Consider the following 17,564-nt stretch of genomic DNA (forward strand, 5'->3'; position numbering starts at 1 on the left):
GCGCCCAGCGAATGACAGGGGGTGCAACGAGCAGCAGTGCGTCTAACACACGCGGCGGTGCGCCCGCCAATTCGGCCGTCACTCTGCTGGGACGCCGGGCGTGCCTCCCCGCGCCGTCCTCGAGGAACTGGCGGTTGCGGAAGGAAGCGCTTTCGTCAAATGCGGCCGAAAACTAACATTTTGTGTGTTGGGAGAAAAGCCGAACGCGAATTCTGCCGTGCTCCTACATTAGATGAGCGCCAACGGCCATACCATGATGAATACACCGGTTCTCGTCCGATCACCGAAGTTAAGCATCATCGGGCCCGGCTAGTACTTGGATGGGTGACCGCCTGGGAAACCCGGGTGCTGTTGGCTCCCTTACTGTTTTTTTTTTTGTTATGTCGCCAGCCCAATTTTCAAACTACCTTTCTGTTGTGACAAAGATGCTTCCTTAAGCCTTTTAAACTACTGTAATGGAACGAAAATGCAGTAATTAACGCAGTTTGAGGGAGAATGTGCTAACCAAGTTTGCCAAGAAGACTTTGAAAACGACAAAACAATACGAATCGCAGGTGATTTCTGAAATACGTCACCGCCTTTTGTTGTGTAGGTGTGTTGAGTTCCAAATTTGATTTGTAACCACGAACTTATTCCTTAGTCGTCTCGTCTCGTCTCGTCTCGTCCCGCAGACGTTTGCCGTGCTTGCGCTGTCATATGGACCACGACCCGAGCGGCAGCGAGCGGCAGTCGAGCAAAGTCGGGACAAGTCGGGACGGGGACAGGGACAGGGATAGGAATGGTGCGAATGCACTGCAAACTACGCAGACACCTGGTGTGAGGCGAGGCGAGGCGAGGCGAGGAAGCCCACATCGCTACCAGTGGGCCCTCCAGCACGACACTGCCACACCCCGCACAGGCCCTCCGCTGAACACCAAGGACAAGATGCGTCCTCCGCTAGTGTCGAAGGCTGCACGCGCCCAGCGAATGACAGGGGGTGCAACGAGCAGCAGTGCGTCTCACACACGCGGCGGTGCGCCCGCCAATTCGGCCGTCACTCTGCTGGGACGCCGGGCGCGCCTCCCCGCGCCGTCCTCGAGGAACTGGCGGTTGCGGAAGGAAGCGCTTTCGTCAAATGCGGCCGAAAACTAACATTTTGTGTGTTGGGAGAAAAGCCGAACGCGAATTCTGCCGTGCTCCTACATTAGATGAGCGCCAACGGCCATACCATGATGAATACACCGGTTCTCGTCCGATCACCGAAGTTAAGCATCATCGGGCCCGGCTAGTACTTGGATGGGTGACCACCTGGGAAACCCGGGTGCTGTTGGCTCCCTTCCTGTTTTTTTTTTGTTATGTCGCCAGCCCAATTTTCAAACTACCTTTCTGTTGTGACAAAGATGCTTCCTTAAGCCTTTTAAACTACTGTAATGGTACGAAAATGCAGTAATTAACTCAGTTTGAGGGAGAATGTGCTAACCAAGTTTGCCAAGAAGACTTTGAAAACGACAAAACAGTACGAATCGGAAGGTGATTTCTGAAATACGTCACCGCCTATTGTTGTGTAGGAGTGTAGAGTTCCAAATTTGATTTGTAACCACGAATTTATTCCTTAGTCGTCTCGTCTCGTCTCGTCTCGTCTCGTCCCGCAGACGTTTGTCGTGCTTGCGCTGTCATATGGACCACGACCCGAGCGGCAGCGAGCGGCAGTCGAGCAAAGTCGGGACAAGTCGGGACGGGGACAGGGACAGGGATAGGAATGGTGCGAATGCACTGCAAACTACGCAGACACCTGGTGTGAGGCGAGGCGAGGCGAGGCGTGGCGAGGCGAGGAAGCCCACATCGCTACCAGTGGGCCCTCCAGCACGACACTGCCACACCCCGCACAGGCCCTCCGCTGAACACCAGGGAAAAGATGCGTCCTCCGCTAGTGTCGAAGGCTGCACGCGCCCAGCGAATGACAGGGGGTGCAACGAGCAGCAGTGCGTCTAACACACGCGGCGGTGCGCCCGCCAATTCGGCCGTCACTCTGCTGGGACGCCGGGCGTGCCTCCCCGCGCCGTCCTCGAGGAACTGGCGGTTGCGGAAGGAAGCGCTTTCGTCAAATGCGGCCGAAAACTAACATTTTGTGTGTTGGGAGAAAAGCCGAACGCGAATTCTGCCGTGCTCCTACATTAGATGAGCGCCAACGGCCATACCATGATGAATACACCGGTTCTCGTCCGATCACCGAAGTTAAGCATCATCGGGCCCGGCTAGTACTTGGATGGGTGACCGCCTGGGAAACCCGGGTGCTGTTGGCTCCCTTACTGTTTTTTTTTTTGTTATGTCGCCAGCCCAATTTTCAAACTACCTTTCTGTTGTGACAAAGATGCTTCCTTAAGCCTTTTAAACTACTGTAATGGAACGAAAATGCAGTAATTAACGCAGTTTGAGGGAGAATGTGCTAACCAAGTTTGCCAAGAAGACTTTGAAAACGACAAAACAATACGAATCGGCAGGTGATTTCTGAAATACGTCACCGCCTATTGTTGTGTAGGTGTGTTGAGTTCCAAATTTGATTTGTAACCACGAACTTATTCCTTAGTCGTCTCGTCTCGTCTCGTCTCGTCCCGCAGACGTTTGTCGTGCTTGCGCTGTCATATGGACCACGACCCGAGCGGCAGCGAGCGGCAGTCGAGCAAAGTCGGCACAAGTCGGGACGGGGACAGGGACAGGGATAGGAATGGTGCGAATGCACTGCAAACTACGCAGACACCTGGTGTGAGGCGAGGCGAGGCGAGGCGAGGCGAGGCGAGGAAGCCCACATCGCTACCAGTGGGCCCTCCAGCACGACACTGCCACACCCCGCACAGGCCCTCCGCTGAACACCAAGGACAAGATGCGTCCTCCGCTAGTGTCGAAGGCTGCACGCGCCCAGCGAATGACAGGGGGTGCAACGAGCAGCAGTGCGTCTCACACACGCGGCGGTGCGCCCGCCAATTCGGCCGTCACTCTGCTGGGACGCCGGGCGCGCCTCCCCGCGCCGTCCTCGAGGAACTGGCGGTTGCGGAAGGAAGCGCTTTCGTCAAATGCGGCCGAAAACTAACATTTTGTGTGTTGGGAGAAAAGCCGAACGCGAATTCTGCCGTGCTCCTACATTAGATGAGCGCCAACGGCCATACCATGATGAATACACCGGTTCTCGTCCGATCACCGAAGTTAAGCATCATCGTGCCCGGCTAGTACTTGGATGGGTGACCGCCTGGGAAACCCGGGTGCTGTTGGCTCCCTTCCTGTTTTTTTTTTGTTATGTCGCCAGCCCAATTTTCAAACTACCTTTCTGTTGTGACAAAGATGCTTCCTTAAGCCTTTTAAACTACTGTAATGGTACGAAAATGCAGTAATTAACTCAGTTTGAGGGAGAATGTGCTAACCAAGTTTGCCAAGAAGACTTTGAAAACGACAAAACAGTACGAATCGGAAGGTGATTTCTGAAATACGTCACCGCCTATTGTTGTGTAGGAGTGTAGAGTTCCAAATTTGATTTGTAACCACGAATTTATTCCTTAGTCGTCTCGTCTCGTCTCGTCTCGTCTCGTCCCGCAGACGTTTGTCGTGCTTGCGCTGTCATATGGACCACGACCCGAGCGGCAGCGAGCGGCAGTCGAGCAAAGTCGGGACAAGTCGGGACGGGGACAGGGACAGGGATAGGAATGGTGCGAATGCACTGCAAACTACGCAGACACCTGGTGTGAGGCGAGGCGAGGCGAGGCGTGGCGAGGCGAGGAAGCCCACATCGCTACCAGTGGGCCCTCCAGCACGACACTGCCACACCCCGCACAGGCCCTCCGCTGAACACCAGGGAAAAGATGCGTCCTCCGCTAGTGTCGAAGGCTGCACGCGCCCAGCGAATGACAGGGGGTGCAACGAGCAGCAGTGCGTCTAACACACGCGGCGGTGCGCCCGCCAATTCGGCCGTCACTCTGCTGGGACGCCGGGCGTGCCTCCCCGCGCCGTCCTCGAGGAACTGGCGGTTGCGGAAGGAAGCGCTTTCGTCAAATGCGGCCGAAAACTAACATTTTGTGTGTTGGGAGAAAAGCCGAACGCGAATTCTGCCGTGCTCCTACATTAGATGAGCGCCAACGGCCATACCATGATGAATACACCGGTTCTCGTCCGATCACCGAAGTTAAGCATCATCGGGCCCGGCTAGTACTTGGATGGGTGACCGCCTGGGAAACCCGGGTGCTGTTGGCTCCCTTACTGTTTTTTTTTTTGTTATGTCGCCAGCCCAATTTTCAAACTACCTTTCTGTTGTGACAAAGATGCTTCCTTAAGCCTTTTAAACTACTGTAATGGAACGAAAATGCAGTAATTAACGCAGTTTGAGGGAGAATGTGCTAACCAAGTTTGCCAAGAAGACTTTGAAAACGACAAAACAATACGAATCGGCAGGTGATTTCTGAAATACGTCACCGCCTTTTGTTGTGTAGGTGTGTTGAGTTCCAAATTTGATTTGTAACCACGAACTTATTCCTTAGTCGTCTCGTCTCGTCTCGTCTCGTCCCGCAGACGTTTGCCGTGCTTGCGCTGTCATATGGACCACGACCCGAGCGGCAGCGAGCGGCAGTCGAGCAAAGTCGGGACAAGTCGGGACGGGGACAGGGACAGGGATAGGAATGGTGCGAATGCACTGCAAACTACGCAGACACCTGGTGTGAGGCGAGGCGAGGCGAGGCGAGGAAGCCCACATCGCTACCAGTGGGCCCTCCAGCACGACACTGCCACACCCCGCACAGGCCCTCCGCTGAACACCAAGGACAAGATGCGTCCTCCGCTAGTGTCGAAGGCTGCACGCGCCCAGCGAATGACAGGGGGTGCAACGAGCAGCAGTGCGTCTCACACACGCGGCGGTGCGCCCGCCAATTCGGCCGTCACTCTGCTGGGACGCCGGGCGCGCCTCCCCGCGCCGTCCTCGAGGAACTGGCGGTTGCGGAAGGAAGCGCTTTCGTCAAATGCGGCCGAAAACTAACATTTTGTGTGTTGGGAGAAAAGCCGAACGCGAATTCTGCCGTGCTCCTACATTAGATGAGCGCCAACGGCCATACCATGATGAATACACCGGTTCTCGTCCGATCACCGAAGTTAAGCATCATCGGGCCCGGCTAGTACTTGGATGGGTGACCACCTGGGAAACCCGGGTGCTGTTGGCTCCCTTCCTGTTTTTTTTTTTGTTATGTCGCCAGCCCAATTTTCAAACTACCTTTCTGTTGTGACAAAGATGCTTCCTTAAGCCTTTTAAACTACTGTAATGGTACGAAAATGCAGTAATTAACTCAGTTTGAGGGAGAATGTGCTAACCAAGTTTGCCAAGAAGACTTTGAAAACGACAAAACAGTACGAATCGGAAGGTGATTTCTGAAATACGTCACCGCCTATTGTTGTGTAGGAGTGTAGAGTTCCAAATTTGATTTGTAACCACGAATTTATTCCTTAGTCGTCTCGTCTCGTCTCGTCTCGTCTCGTCCCGCAGACGTTTGTCGTGCTTGCGCTGTCATATGGACCACGACCCGAGCGGCAGCGAGCGGCAGTCGAGCAAAGTCGGGACAAGTCGGGACGGGGACAGGGACAGGGATAGGAATGGTGCGAATGCACTGCAAACTACGCAGACACCTGGTGTGAGGCGAGGCGAGGCGAGGCGTGGCGAGGCGAGGAAGCCCACATCGCTACCAGTGGGCCCTCCAGCACGACACTGCCACACCCCGCACAGGCCCTCCGCTGAACACCAGGGAAAAGATGCGTCCTCCGCTAGTGTCGAAGGCTGCACGCGCCCAGCGAATGACAGGGGGTGCAACGAGCAGCAGTGCGTCTAACACACGCGGCGGTGCGCCCGCCAATTCGGCCGTCACTCTGCTGGGACGCCGGGCGTGCCTCCCCGCGCCGTCCTCGAGGAACTGGCGGTTGCGGAAGGAAGCGCTTTCGTCAAATGCGGCCGAAAACTAACATTTTGTGTGTTGGGAGAAAAGCCGAACGCGAATTCTGCCGTGCTCCTACATTAGATGAGCGCCAACGGCCATACCATGATGAATACACCGGTTCTCGTCCGATCACCGAAGTTAAGCATCATCGGGCCCGGCTAGTACTTGGATGGGTGACCGCCTGGGAAACCCGGGTGCTGTTGGCTCCCTTCCTGTTTTTTTTTTTGTTATGTCGCCAGCCCAATTTTCAAACTACCTTTCTGTTGTGACAAAGATGCTTCCTTAAGCCTTTTAAACTACTGTAATGGTACGAAAATGCAGTAATTAACTCAGTTTGAGGGAGAATGTGCTAACCAAGTTTGCCAAGAAGACTTTGAAAACGACAAAACAGTACGAATCGGAAGGTGATTTCTGAAATACGTCACCGCCTATTGTTGTGTAGGAGTGTAGAGTTCCAAATTTGATTTGTAACCACGAATTTATTCCTTAGTCGTCTCGTCTCGTCTCGTCTCGTCTCGTCCCGCAGACGTTTGTCGTGCTTGCGCTGTCATATGGACCACGACCCGAGCGGCAGCGAGCGGCAGTCGAGCAAAGTCGGGACAAGTCGGGACGGGGACAGGGACAGGGATAGGAATGGTGCGAATGCACTGCAAACTACGCAGACACCTGGTGTGAGGCGAGGCGAGGCGAGGCGTGGCGAGGCGAGGAAGCCCACATCGCTACCAGTGGGCCCTCCAGCACGACACTGCCACACCCCGCACAGGCCCTCCGCTGAACACCAGGGAAAAGATGCGTCCTCCGCTAGTGTCGAAGGCTGCACGCGCCCAGCGAATGACAGGGGGTGCAACGAGCAGCAGTGCGTCTAACACACGCGGCGGTGCGCCCGCCAATTCGGCCGTCACTCTGCTGGGACGCCGGGCGTGCCTCCCCGCGCCGTCCTCGAGGAACTGGCGGTTGCGGAAGGAAGCGCTTTCGTCAAATGCGGCCGAAAACTAACATTTTGTGTGTTGGGAGAAAAGCCGAACGCGAATTCTGCCGTGCTCCTACATTAGATGAGCGCCAACGGCCATACCATGATGAATACACCGGTTCTCGTCCGATCACCGAAGTTAAGCATCATCGGGCCCGGCTAGTACTTGGATGGGTGACCGCCTGGGAAACCCGGGTGCTGTTGGCTCCCTTACTGTTTTTTTTTTTGTTATGTCGCCAGCCCAATTTTCAAACTACCTTTCTGTTGTGACAAAGATGCTTCCTTAAGCCTTTTAAACTACTGTAATGGAACGAAAATGCAGTAATTAACGCAGTTTGAGGGAGAATGTGCTAACCAAGTTTGCCAAGAAGACTTTGAAAACGACAAAACAATACGAATCGGCAGGTGATTTCTGAAATACGTCACCGCCTTTTGTTGTGTAGGTGTGTTGAGTTCCAAATTTGATTTGTAACCACGAACTTATTCCTTAGTCGTCTCGTCTCGTCTCGTCTCGTCCCGCAGACGTTTGCCGTGCTTGCGCTGTCATATGGACCACGACCCGAGCGGCAGCGAGCGGCAGTCGAGCAAAGTCGGGACAAGTCGGGACGGGGACAGGGACAGGGATAGGAATGGTGCGAATGCACTGCAAACTACGCAGACACCTGGTGTGAGGCGAGGCGAGGCGAGGCGAGGAAGCCCACATCGCTACCAGTGGGCCCTCCAGCACGACACTGCCACACCCCGCACAGGCCCTCCGCTGAACACCAAGGACAAGATGCGTCCTCCGCTAGTGTCGAAGGCTGCACGCGCCCAGCGAATGACAGGGGGTGCAACGAGCAGCAGTGCGTCTCACACACGCGGCGGTGCGCCCGCCAATTCGGCCGTCACTCTGCTGGGACGCCGGGCGCGCCTCCCCGCGCCGTCCTCGAGGAACTGGCGGTTGCGGAAGGAAGCGCTTTCGTCAAATGCGGCCGAAAACTAACATTTTGTGTGTTGGGAGAAAAGCCGAACGCGAATTCTGCCGTGCTCCTACATTAGATGAGCGCCAACGGCCATACCATGATGAATACACCGGTTCTCGTCCGATCACCGAAGTTAAGCATCATCGGGCCCGGCTAGTACTTGGATGGGTGACCACCTGGGAAACCCGGGTGCTGTTGGCTCCCTTCCTGTTTTTTTTTTGTTATGTCGCCAGCCCAATTTTCAAACTACCTTTCTGTTGTGACAAAGATGCTTCCTTAAGCCTTTTAAACTACTGTAATGGTACGAAAATGCAGTAATTAACTCAGTTTGAGGGAGAATGTGCTAACCAAGTTTGCCAAGAAGACTTTGAAAACGACAAAACAGTACGAATCGGAAGGTGATTTCTGAAATACGTCACCGCCTATTGTTGTGTAGGAGTGTAGAGTTCCAAATTTGATTTGTAACCACGAATTTATTCCTTAGTCGTCTCGTCTCGTCTCGTCTCGTCTCGTCCCGCAGACGTTTGTCGTGCTTGCGCTGTCATATGGACCACGACCCGAGCGGCAGCGAGCGGCAGTCGAGCAAAGTCGGGACAAGTCGGGACGGGGACAGGGACAGGGATAGGAATGGTGCGAATGCACTGCAAACTACGCAGACACCTGGTGTGAGGCGAGGCGAGGCGAGGCGTGGCGAGGCGAGGAAGCCCACATCGCTACCAGTGGGCCCTCCAGCACGACACTGCCACACCCCGCACAGGCCCTCCGCTGAACACCAGGGAAAAGATGCGTCCTCCGCTAGTGTCGAAGGCTGCACGCGCCCAGCGAATGACAGGGGGTGCAACGAGCAGCAGTGCGTCTAACACACGCGGCGGTGCGCCCGCCAATTCGGCCGTCACTCTGCTGGGACGCCGGGCGTGCCTCCCCGCGCCGTCCTCGAGGAACTGGCGGTTGCGGAAGGAAGCGCTTTCGTCAAATGCGGCCGAAAACTAACATTTTGTGTGTTGGGAGAAAAGCCGAACGCGAATTCTGCCGTGCTCCTACATTAGATGAGCGCCAACGGCCATACCATGATGAATACACCGGTTCTCGTCCGATCACCGAAGTTAAGCATCATCGGGCCCGGCTAGTACTTGGATGGGTGACCGCCTGGGAAACCCGGGTGCTGTTGGCTCCCTTACTGTTTTTTTTTTTGTTATGTCGCCAGCCCAATTTTCAAACTACCTTTCTGTTGTGACAAAGATGCTTCCTTAAGCCTTTTAAACTACTGTAATGGAACGAAAATGCAGTAATTAACGCAGTTTGAGGGAGAATGTGCTAACCAAGTTTGCCAAGAAGACTTTGAAAACGACAAAACAGTACGAATCGGAAGGTGATTTCTGAAATACGTCACCGCCTATTGTTGTGTAGGAGTGTAGAGTTACAAATTTGATTTGTAACCACGAATTTATTCCTTAGTCGTCTCGTCTCGTCTCGTCTCGTCTCGTCCCGCAGACGTTTGTCGTGCTTGCGCTGTCATATGGACCACGACCCGAGCGGCAGCGAGCGGCAGTCGAGCAAAGTCGGGACAAGTCGGGACGGGGACAGGGACAGGGATAGGAATGGTGCGAATGCACTGCAAACTACGCAGACACCTGGTGTGAGGCGAGGCGAGGCGAGGCGAGGAACCCCACATAGCTACCAGTGGGCCCTCCAGCACGACACTGCCACACCCCGCACAGGCCCTCCGCTGAACACCAGGGAAAAGATGCGTCCTCCGCTAGTGTCGAAGGCTGCACGCGCCCAGCGAATGACAGGGGGTGCAACGAGCAGCAGTGCGTCTAACACACGCGGCGGTGCGCCCGCCAATTCGGCCGTCACTCTGCTGGGACGCCGGGCGTGCCTCCCCGCGCCGTCCTCGAGGAACTGGCGGTTGCGGAAGGAAGCGCTTTCGTCAAATGCGGCCGAAAACTAACATTTTGTGTGTTGGGAGAAAAGCCGAACGCGAATTCTGCCGTGCTCCTACATTAGATGAGCGCCAACGGCCATACCATGATGAATACACCGGTTCTCGTCCGATCACCTAAGTTAAGCATCATCGGGCCCGGCTAGTACTTGGATGGGTGACCGCCTGGGAAACCCGGGTGCTGTTGGCTCCCTCACTGTTTTTTTTTTTTGTTATGTCGCCAGCCCAATTTTCAAACTACCTTTCTGTTGTGACAAAGATGCTTCCTTAAGCCTTTTAAACTACTGTAATGGAACGAAAATGCAGTAATTAACGCAGTTTGAGGGAGAATGTGCTAACCAAGTTTGCCAAGAAGACTTTGAAAACGACAAAACAATACGAATCGGCAGGTGATTTCTGAAATACGTCACCGCCTATTGTTGTGTAGGTGTGTTGAGTTCCAAATTTGATTTGTAACCACGAACTTATTCCTTAGTCGTCTCGTCTCGTCTCGTCTCGTCCCGCAGACGTTTGTCGTGCTTGCGCTGTCATATGGACCACGACCCGAGCGGCAGCGAGCGGCAGTCGAGCAAAGTCGGGACAAGTCGGGACGGGGACAGGGACAGGGATAGGAATGGTGCGAATGCACTGCAAACTACGCAGACACCTGGTGTGAGGCGAGGCGAGGCGAGGCGAGGAAGCCCACATCGCTACCAGTGGGCCCTCCAGCACGACACTGCCACACCCCGCACAGGCCCTCCGCTGAACACCAAGGACAAGATGCGTCCTCCGCTAGTGTCGAAGGCTGCACGCGCCCAGCGAATGACAGGGGGTGCAACGAGCAGCAGTGCGTCTCACACACGCGGCGGTGCGCCCGCCAATTCGGCCGTCACTCTGCTGGGACGCCGGGCGCGCCTCCCCGCGCCGTCCTCGAGGAACTGGCGGTTGCGGAAGGAAGCGCTTTCGTCAAATGCGGCCGAAAACTAACATTTTGTGTGTTGGGAGAAAAGCCGAACGCGAATTCTGCCGTGCTCCTACATTAGATGAGCGCCAACGGCCATACCATGATGAATACACCGGTTCTCGTCCGATCACCGAAGTTAAGCATCATCGGGCCCGGCTAGTACTTGGATGGGTGACCACCTGGGAAACCCGGGTGCTGTTGGCTCCCTTCCTGTTTTTTTTTTTGTTATGTCGCCAGCCCAATTTTCAAACTACCTTTCTGTTGTGACAAAGATGCTTCCTTAAGCCTTTTAAACTACTGTAATGGTACGAAAATGCAGTAATTAACTCAGTTTGAGGGAGAATGTGCTAACCAAGTTTGCCAAGAAGACTTTGAAAACGACAAAACAGTACGAATCGGAAGGTGATTTCTGAAATACGTCACCGCCTATTGTTGTGTAGGAGTGTAGAGTTCCAAATTTGATTTGTAACCACGAATTTATTCCTTAGTCGTCTCGTCTCGTCTCGTCTCGTCTCGTCCCGCAGACGTTTGTCGTGCTTGCGCTGTCATATGGACCACGACCCGAGCGGCAGCGAGCGGCAGTCGAGCAAAGTCGGGACAAGTCGGGACGGGGACAGGGACAGGGATAGGAATGGTGCGAATGCACTGCAAACTACGCAGACACCTGGTGTGAGGCGAGGCGAGGCGAGGCGTGGCGAGGCGAGGAAGCCCACATCGCTACCAGTGGGCCCTCCAGCACGACACTGCCACACCCCGCACAGGCCCTCCGCTGAACACCAGGGAAAAGATGCGTCCTCCGCTAGTGTCGAAGGCTGCACGCGCCCAGCGAATGACAGGGGGTGCAACGAGCAGCAGTGCGTCTAACACACGCGGCGGTGCGCCCGCCAATTCGGCCGTCACTCTGCTGGGACGCCGGGCGTGCCTCCCCGCGCCGTCCTCGAGGAACTGGCGGTTGCGGAAGGAAGCGCTTTCGTCAAATGCGGCCGAAAACTAACATTTTGTGTGTTGGGAGAAAAGCCGAACGCGAATTCTGCCGTGCTCCTACATTAGATGAGCGCCAACGGCCATACCATGATGAATACACCGGTTCTCGTCCGATCACCGAAGTTAAGCATCATCGGGCCCGGCTAGTACTTGGATGGGTGACCGCCTGGGAAACCCGGGTGCTGTTGGCTCCCTTACTGTTTTTTTTTTTGTTATGTCGCCAGCCCAATTTTCAAACTACCTTTCTGTTGTGACAAAGATGCTTCCTTAAGCCTTTTAAACTACTGTAATGGAACGAAAATGCAGTAATTAACGCAGTTTGAGGGAGAATGTGCTAACCAAGTTTGCCAAGAAGACTTTGAAAACGACAAAACAATACGAATCGGCAGGTGATTTCTGAAATACGTCACCGCCTATTGTTGTGTAGGTGTGTTGAGTTCCAAATTTGATTTGTAACCACGAACTTATTCCTTAGTCGTCTCGTCTCGTCTCGTCTCGTCCCGCAGACGTTTGTCGTGCTTGCGCTGTCATATGGACCACGACCCGAGCGGCAGCGAGCGGCAGTCGAGCAAAGTCGGCACAAGTCGGGACGGGGACAGGGACAGGGATAGGAATGGTGCGAATGCACTGCAAACTACGCAGACACCTGGTGTGAGGCGAGGCGAGGCGAGGCGAGGCGAGGCGAGGAAGCCCACATCGCTACCAGTGGGCCCTCCAGCACGACACTGCCACACCCCGCACAGGCCCTCCGCTGAACACCAAGGACAAGATGCGTCCTCCGCTAGTGTCGAAGGCTGCACGCGCCCAGCGAATGACAGGGGGTGCAACGAGCAGCAGTGCGTCTCACACACGCGGCGGTGCGCCCGCCAATTCGGCCGTCACTCTGCTGGGACGCCGGGCGCGCCTCCCCGCGCCGTCCTCGAGGAACTGGCGGTTGCGGAAGGAAGCGCTTTCGTCAAATGCGGCCGAAAACTAACATTTTGTGTGTTGGGAGAAAAGCCGAACGCGAATTCTGCCGTGCTCCTACATTAGATGAGCGCCAACGGCCATACCATGATGAATACACCGGTTCTCGTCCGATCACCGAAGTTAAGCATCATCGGGCCCGGCTAGTACTTGGATGGGTGACCGCCTGGAAAACCCGGGTGCTGCTGGCTCCCTTCCTGTTTTTCTTTTGTTATGTCGCCAGCCCAATTTTCAAACTACCTTTCTGTTGTGACAAAGATGCTTCCTTAAGCCTTTTAAACTACTGTAATGGTACGAAAATGCAGTAATTAACTCAGTTTGAGGGAGAATGTGCTAACCAAGTTTGCCAAGAAGACTTTGAAAACGACAAAACAGTACGAATCGGAAGGTGATTTCTGAAATACGTCACCGCCTATTGTTGTGTAGGAGTGTAGAGTTACAAATTTGATTTGTAACCACGAATTTATTCCTTAGTCGTCTCGTCTCGTCTCGTCTCGTCTCGTCCCGCAGACGTTTGTCGTGCTTGCGCTGTCATATGGACCACGACCCGAGCGGCAGCGAGCGGCAGTCGAGCAAAGTCGGCACAAGTCGGGACGGGGACAGGGACAGGGATAGGAATGGTGCGAATGCACTGCAAACTACGCAGACACCTGGTGTGAGGCGAGGCGAGGCGAGGCGAGGCGAGGCGAGGAAGCCCACATCGCTACCAGTGGGCCCTCCAGCACGACACTGCCACACCCCGCACAGGCCCTCCGCTGGACACCAAGGACAAGATGCGTCCTCCGCTAGTGTCGAAGGCTGCACGCGCCCAGCGAATGACAGGGGGTGCAACGAGCAGCAGTGCGTCTCACACACGCGGCGGTGCGCCCGCCAATTCGGCCGTCACTCTGCTGGGACGCCGGGCGCGCCTCCCCGCGCCGTCCTCGAGGAACTGGCGGTTGCGGAAGGAAGCGCTTTCGTCAAATGCGGCCGAAAACTAACATTTTGTGTGTTGGGAGAAAAGCCGAACGCGAATTCTGCCGTGCTCCTACATTAGATGAGCGCCAACGGCCATACCATGATGAATACACCGGTTCTCGTCCGATCACCGAAGTTAAGCATCATCCTGCCCGGCTAGTACTTGGATGGGTGACCGCCTGGGAAACCCGGGTGCTGTTGGCTCCCTTCCTGTTTTTTTTTTTTGTTATGTCGCCAGCCCAATTTTCAAACTACCTTTCTGTTGTGACAAAGATGCTTCCTTAAGCCTTTTAAACTACTGTAATGGTACGAAAATGCAGTAATTAACGCAGTTTGAGGGAGAATGTGCTAACCAAGTTTGCCAAGAAGACTTTGAAAACGACAAAACAATACGAATCGGCAGGTGATTTCTGAAATACGTCACCGCCTATTGTTGTGTAGGTGTGTTGAGTTCCAAATTTGATTTGTAACCACGAACTTATTCCTTAGTCGTCTCGTCTCGTCTCGTCTCGTCCCGCAGACGTTTGTCGTGCTTGCGCTGTCATATGGACCACGACCCGAGCGGCAGCGAGCGGCAGTCGAGCAAAGTCGGCACAAGTCGGGACGGGGACAGGGACAGGGATAGGAATGGTGCGAATGCACTGCAAACTACGCAGACACCTGGTGTGAGGCGAGGCGAGGCGAGGCGAGGCGAGGCGAGGCGAGGAAGCCCACATCGCTACCAGTGGGCCCTCCAGCACGACACTGCCACACCCCGCACAGGCCCTCCGCTGAACACCAAGGACAAGATGCGTCCTCCGCTAGTGTCGAAGGCTGCACGCGCCCAGCGAATGACAGGGGGTGCAACGAGCAGCAGTGCGTCTCACACACGCGGCGGTGCGCCCGCCAATTCGGCCGTCACTCTGCTGGGACGCCGGGCGCGCCTCCCCGCGCCGTCCTCGAGGAACTGGCGGTTGCGGAAGGAAGCGCTTTCGTCAAATGCGGCCGAAAACTAACATTTTGTGTGTTGGGAGAAAAGCCGAACGCGAATTCTGCCGTGCTCCTACATTAGATGAGCGCCAACGGCCATACCATGATGAATACACCGGTTCTCGTCCGATCACCGAAGTTAAGCATCATCGGGCCCGGCTAGTACTTGGATGGGTGACCGCCTGGGAAACCCGGGTGCTGTTGGCTCCCTTCCTGTTTTTTTTTTTTGTTATGTCGCCAGCCCAATTTTCAAACTACCTTTCTGTTGTGACAAAGATGCTTCCTTAAGCCTTTTAAACTACTGTAATGGTACGAAAATGCAGTAATTAACTCAGTTTGAGGGAGAATGTGCTAACCAAGTTTGCCAAGAAGACTTTGAAAACGACAAAACAGTACGAATCGGAAGGTGATTTCTGAAATACGTCACCGCCTATTGTTGTGTAGGAGTGTAGAGTTCCAAATTTGATTTGTAACCACGAATTTATTCCTTAGTCGTCTCGTCTCGTCTCGTCTCGTCTCGTCCCGCAGACGTTTGTCGTGCTTGCGCTGTCATATGGACCACGACCCGAGCGGCAGCGAGCGGCAGTCGAGCAAAGTCGGCACAAGTCGGGACGGGGACAGGGACAGGGATAGGAATGGTGCGAATGCACTGCAAACTACGCAGACACCTGGTGTGAGGCGAGGCGAGGCGAGGCGAGGCGAGGCGAGGCGAGGAAGCCCACATCGCTACCAGTGGGCCCTCCAGCACGACACTGCCACACCCCGCACAGGCCCTCCGCTGAACACCAAGGACAAGATGCGTCCTCCGCTAGTGTCGAAGGCTGCACGCGCCCAGCGAATGACAGGGGGTGCAACGAGCAGCAGTGCGTCTCACACACGCGGCGGTGCGCCCGCCAATTCGGCCGTCACTCTGCTGGGACGCCGGGCGCGCCTCCCCGCGCCGTCCTCGAGGAACTGGCGGTTGCGGAAGGAAGCGCTTTCGTCAAATGCGGCCGAAAACTAACATTTTGTGTGTTGGGAGAAAAGCCGAACGCGAATTCTGCCGTGCTCCTACATTAGATGAGCGCCAACGGCCATACCATGATGAATACACCGGTTCTCGTCCGATCACCGAAGTTAAGCATCATCGGGCCCGGCTAGTACTTGGATGGGTGACCGCCTGGGAAACCCGGGTGCTGTTGGCTCCCTTACTGTTTTTTTTTTTGTTATGTCGCCAGCCCAATTTTCAAACTACCTTTCTGTTGTGACAAAGATGCTTCCTTAAGCCTTTTAAACTACTGTAATGGAACGAAAATGCAGTAATTAACGCAGTTTGAGGGAGAATGTGCTAACCAAGTTTGCCAAGAAGACTTTGAAAACGACAAAACAATACGAATCGGCAGGTGATTTCTGAAATACGTCACCGCCTTTTGTTGTGTAGGTGTGTTGAGTTCCAAATTTGATTTGTAACCACGAACTTATTCCTTAGTCGTCTCGTCTCGTCTCGTCTCGTCCCGCAGACGTTTGCCGTGCTTGCGCTGTCATATGGACCACGACCCGAGCGGCAGCGAGCGGCAGTCGAGCAAAGTCGGGACAAGTCGGGACGGGGACAGGGACAGGGATAGGAATGGTGCGAATGCACTGCAAACTACGCAGACACCTGGTGTGAGGCGAGGCGAGGCGAGGCGAGGAAGCCCACATCGCTACCAGTGGGCCCTCCAGCACGACACTGCCACACCCCGCACAGGCCCTCCGCTGAACACCAAGGACAAGATGCGTCCTCCGCTAGTGTCGAAGGCTGCACGCGCCCAGCGAATGACAGGGGGTGCAACGAGCAGCAGTGCGTCTCACACACGCGGCGGTGCGCCCGCCAATTCGGCCGTCACTCTGCTGGGACGCCGGGCGCGCCTCCCCGCGCCGTCCTCGAGGAACTGGCGGTTGCGGAAGGAAGCGCTTTCGTCAAATGCGGCCGAAAACTAACATTTTGTGTGTTGGGAGAAAAGCCGAACGCGAATTCTGCCGTGCTCCTACATTAGATGAGCGCCAACGGCCATACCATGATGAATACACCGGTTCTCGTCCGATCACCGAAGTTAAGCATCATCGGGCCCGGCTAGTACTTGGATGGGTGACCACCTGGGAAACCCGGGTGCTGTTGGCTCCCTTCCTGTTTTTTTTTTGTTATGTCGCCAGCCCAATTTTCAAACTACCTTTCTGTTGTGACAAAGATGCTTCCTTAAGCCTTTTAAACTACTGTAATGGTACGAAAATGCAGTAATTAACTCAGTTTGAGGGAGAATGTGCTAACCAAGTTTGCCAAGAAGACTTTGAAAACGACAAAACAGTACGAATCGGAAGGTGATTTCTGAAATACGTCACCGCCTATTGTTGTGTAGGAGTGTAGAGTTCCAAATTTGATTTGTAACCACGAATTTATTCCTTAGTCGTCTCGTCTCGTCTCGTCTCGTCTCGTCCCGCAGACGTTTGTCGTGCTTGCGCTGTCATATGGACCACGACCCGAGCGGCAGCGAGCGGCAGTCGAGCAAAGTCGGGACAAGTCGGGACGGGGACAGGGACAGGGATAGGAATGGTGCGAATGCACTGCAAACTACGCAGACACCTGGTGTGAGGCGAGGCGAGGCGAGGCGTGGCGAGGCGAGGAAGCCCACATCGCTACCAGTGGGCCCTCCAGCACGACACTGCCACACCCCGCACAGGCCCTCCGCTGAACACCAGGGAAAAGATGCGTCCTCCGCTAGTGTCGAAGGCTGCACGCGCCCAGCGAATGACAGGGGGTGCAACGAGCAGCAGTGCGTCTAACACACGCGGCGGTGCGCCCGCCAATTCGGCCGTCACTCTGCTGGGACGCCGGGCGTGCCTCCCCGCGCCGTCCTCGAGGAACTGGCGGTTGCGGAAGGAAGCGCTTTCGTCAAATGCGGCCGAAAACTAACAT

At 55.1% G+C, this 17,564-nt stretch overlaps 18 non-coding genes across 18 annotated transcripts; all 18 read left to right on the forward strand.

The window, feature by feature from the left end:
* Window positions 1-238: 238 nt before the first annotated feature.
* On the forward strand, window positions 239-357 carry LOC126160966 (5S ribosomal RNA). Its single transcript, XR_007534646.1, has one exon. It is a non-coding gene; the product is annotated as a 5S ribosomal RNA (ribosomal RNA).
* Window positions 358-1,193: 836 nt separating this feature from the next.
* Window positions 1,194-1,312, forward strand: LOC126161102 (5S ribosomal RNA). The gene has a single exon (XR_007534772.1). It is a non-coding gene; the product is annotated as a 5S ribosomal RNA (ribosomal RNA).
* Window positions 1,313-2,163: 851 nt separating this feature from the next.
* LOC126160967 (5S ribosomal RNA) lies at window positions 2,164-2,282 on the forward strand. Its single transcript, XR_007534647.1, has one exon. It is a non-coding gene; the product is annotated as a 5S ribosomal RNA (ribosomal RNA).
* Window positions 2,283-3,129: 847 nt separating this feature from the next.
* LOC126161082 (5S ribosomal RNA) lies at window positions 3,130-3,248 on the forward strand. The gene has a single exon (XR_007534753.1). It is a non-coding gene; the product is annotated as a 5S ribosomal RNA (ribosomal RNA).
* An 851-nt stretch (window positions 3,249-4,099) lies between these two features.
* On the forward strand, window positions 4,100-4,218 carry LOC126160969 (5S ribosomal RNA). Its single transcript, XR_007534648.1, has one exon. It is a non-coding gene; the product is annotated as a 5S ribosomal RNA (ribosomal RNA).
* An 837-nt stretch (window positions 4,219-5,055) lies between these two features.
* Window positions 5,056-5,174, forward strand: LOC126161114 (5S ribosomal RNA). Its single transcript, XR_007534783.1, has one exon. It is a non-coding gene; the product is annotated as a 5S ribosomal RNA (ribosomal RNA).
* Window positions 5,175-6,026: 852 nt separating this feature from the next.
* On the forward strand, window positions 6,027-6,145 carry LOC126160970 (5S ribosomal RNA). Its single transcript, XR_007534649.1, has one exon. It is a non-coding gene; the product is annotated as a 5S ribosomal RNA (ribosomal RNA).
* Window positions 6,146-6,997: 852 nt separating this feature from the next.
* Window positions 6,998-7,116, forward strand: LOC126160972 (5S ribosomal RNA). Its single transcript, XR_007534651.1, has one exon. It is a non-coding gene; the product is annotated as a 5S ribosomal RNA (ribosomal RNA).
* An 837-nt stretch (window positions 7,117-7,953) lies between these two features.
* LOC126161125 (5S ribosomal RNA) lies at window positions 7,954-8,072 on the forward strand. The gene has a single exon (XR_007534794.1). It is a non-coding gene; the product is annotated as a 5S ribosomal RNA (ribosomal RNA).
* Window positions 8,073-8,923: 851 nt separating this feature from the next.
* LOC126160973 (5S ribosomal RNA) lies at window positions 8,924-9,042 on the forward strand. Its single transcript, XR_007534652.1, has one exon. It is a non-coding gene; the product is annotated as a 5S ribosomal RNA (ribosomal RNA).
* An 842-nt stretch (window positions 9,043-9,884) lies between these two features.
* Window positions 9,885-10,003, forward strand: LOC126161012 (5S ribosomal RNA). Its single transcript, XR_007534689.1, has one exon. It is a non-coding gene; the product is annotated as a 5S ribosomal RNA (ribosomal RNA).
* Window positions 10,004-10,841: 838 nt separating this feature from the next.
* Window positions 10,842-10,960, forward strand: LOC126161137 (5S ribosomal RNA). Its single transcript, XR_007534805.1, has one exon. It is a non-coding gene; the product is annotated as a 5S ribosomal RNA (ribosomal RNA).
* Window positions 10,961-11,812: 852 nt separating this feature from the next.
* On the forward strand, window positions 11,813-11,931 carry LOC126160974 (5S ribosomal RNA). Its single transcript, XR_007534653.1, has one exon. It is a non-coding gene; the product is annotated as a 5S ribosomal RNA (ribosomal RNA).
* Window positions 11,932-12,778: 847 nt separating this feature from the next.
* Window positions 12,779-12,897, forward strand: LOC126161123 (5S ribosomal RNA). The gene has a single exon (XR_007534792.1). It is a non-coding gene; the product is annotated as a 5S ribosomal RNA (ribosomal RNA).
* An 851-nt stretch (window positions 12,898-13,748) lies between these two features.
* LOC126161153 (5S ribosomal RNA) lies at window positions 13,749-13,867 on the forward strand. The gene has a single exon (XR_007534820.1). It is a non-coding gene; the product is annotated as a 5S ribosomal RNA (ribosomal RNA).
* An 853-nt stretch (window positions 13,868-14,720) lies between these two features.
* LOC126160975 (5S ribosomal RNA) lies at window positions 14,721-14,839 on the forward strand. The gene has a single exon (XR_007534654.1). It is a non-coding gene; the product is annotated as a 5S ribosomal RNA (ribosomal RNA).
* Window positions 14,840-15,697: 858 nt separating this feature from the next.
* On the forward strand, window positions 15,698-15,816 carry LOC126160976 (5S ribosomal RNA). Its single transcript, XR_007534655.1, has one exon. It is a non-coding gene; the product is annotated as a 5S ribosomal RNA (ribosomal RNA).
* An 837-nt stretch (window positions 15,817-16,653) lies between these two features.
* LOC126161149 (5S ribosomal RNA) lies at window positions 16,654-16,772 on the forward strand. The gene has a single exon (XR_007534816.1). It is a non-coding gene; the product is annotated as a 5S ribosomal RNA (ribosomal RNA).
* The last annotated feature ends 792 nt before the right edge of the window (window positions 16,773-17,564 follow it).

Source organism: Schistocerca cancellata, unplaced genomic scaffold, assembly GCF_023864275.1.
Source record: "Schistocerca cancellata isolate TAMUIC-IGC-003103 unplaced genomic scaffold, iqSchCanc2.1 HiC_scaffold_1170, whole genome shotgun sequence".
Lineage (NCBI taxonomy): Eukaryota > Metazoa > Arthropoda > Insecta > Orthoptera > Acrididae > Schistocerca > Schistocerca cancellata.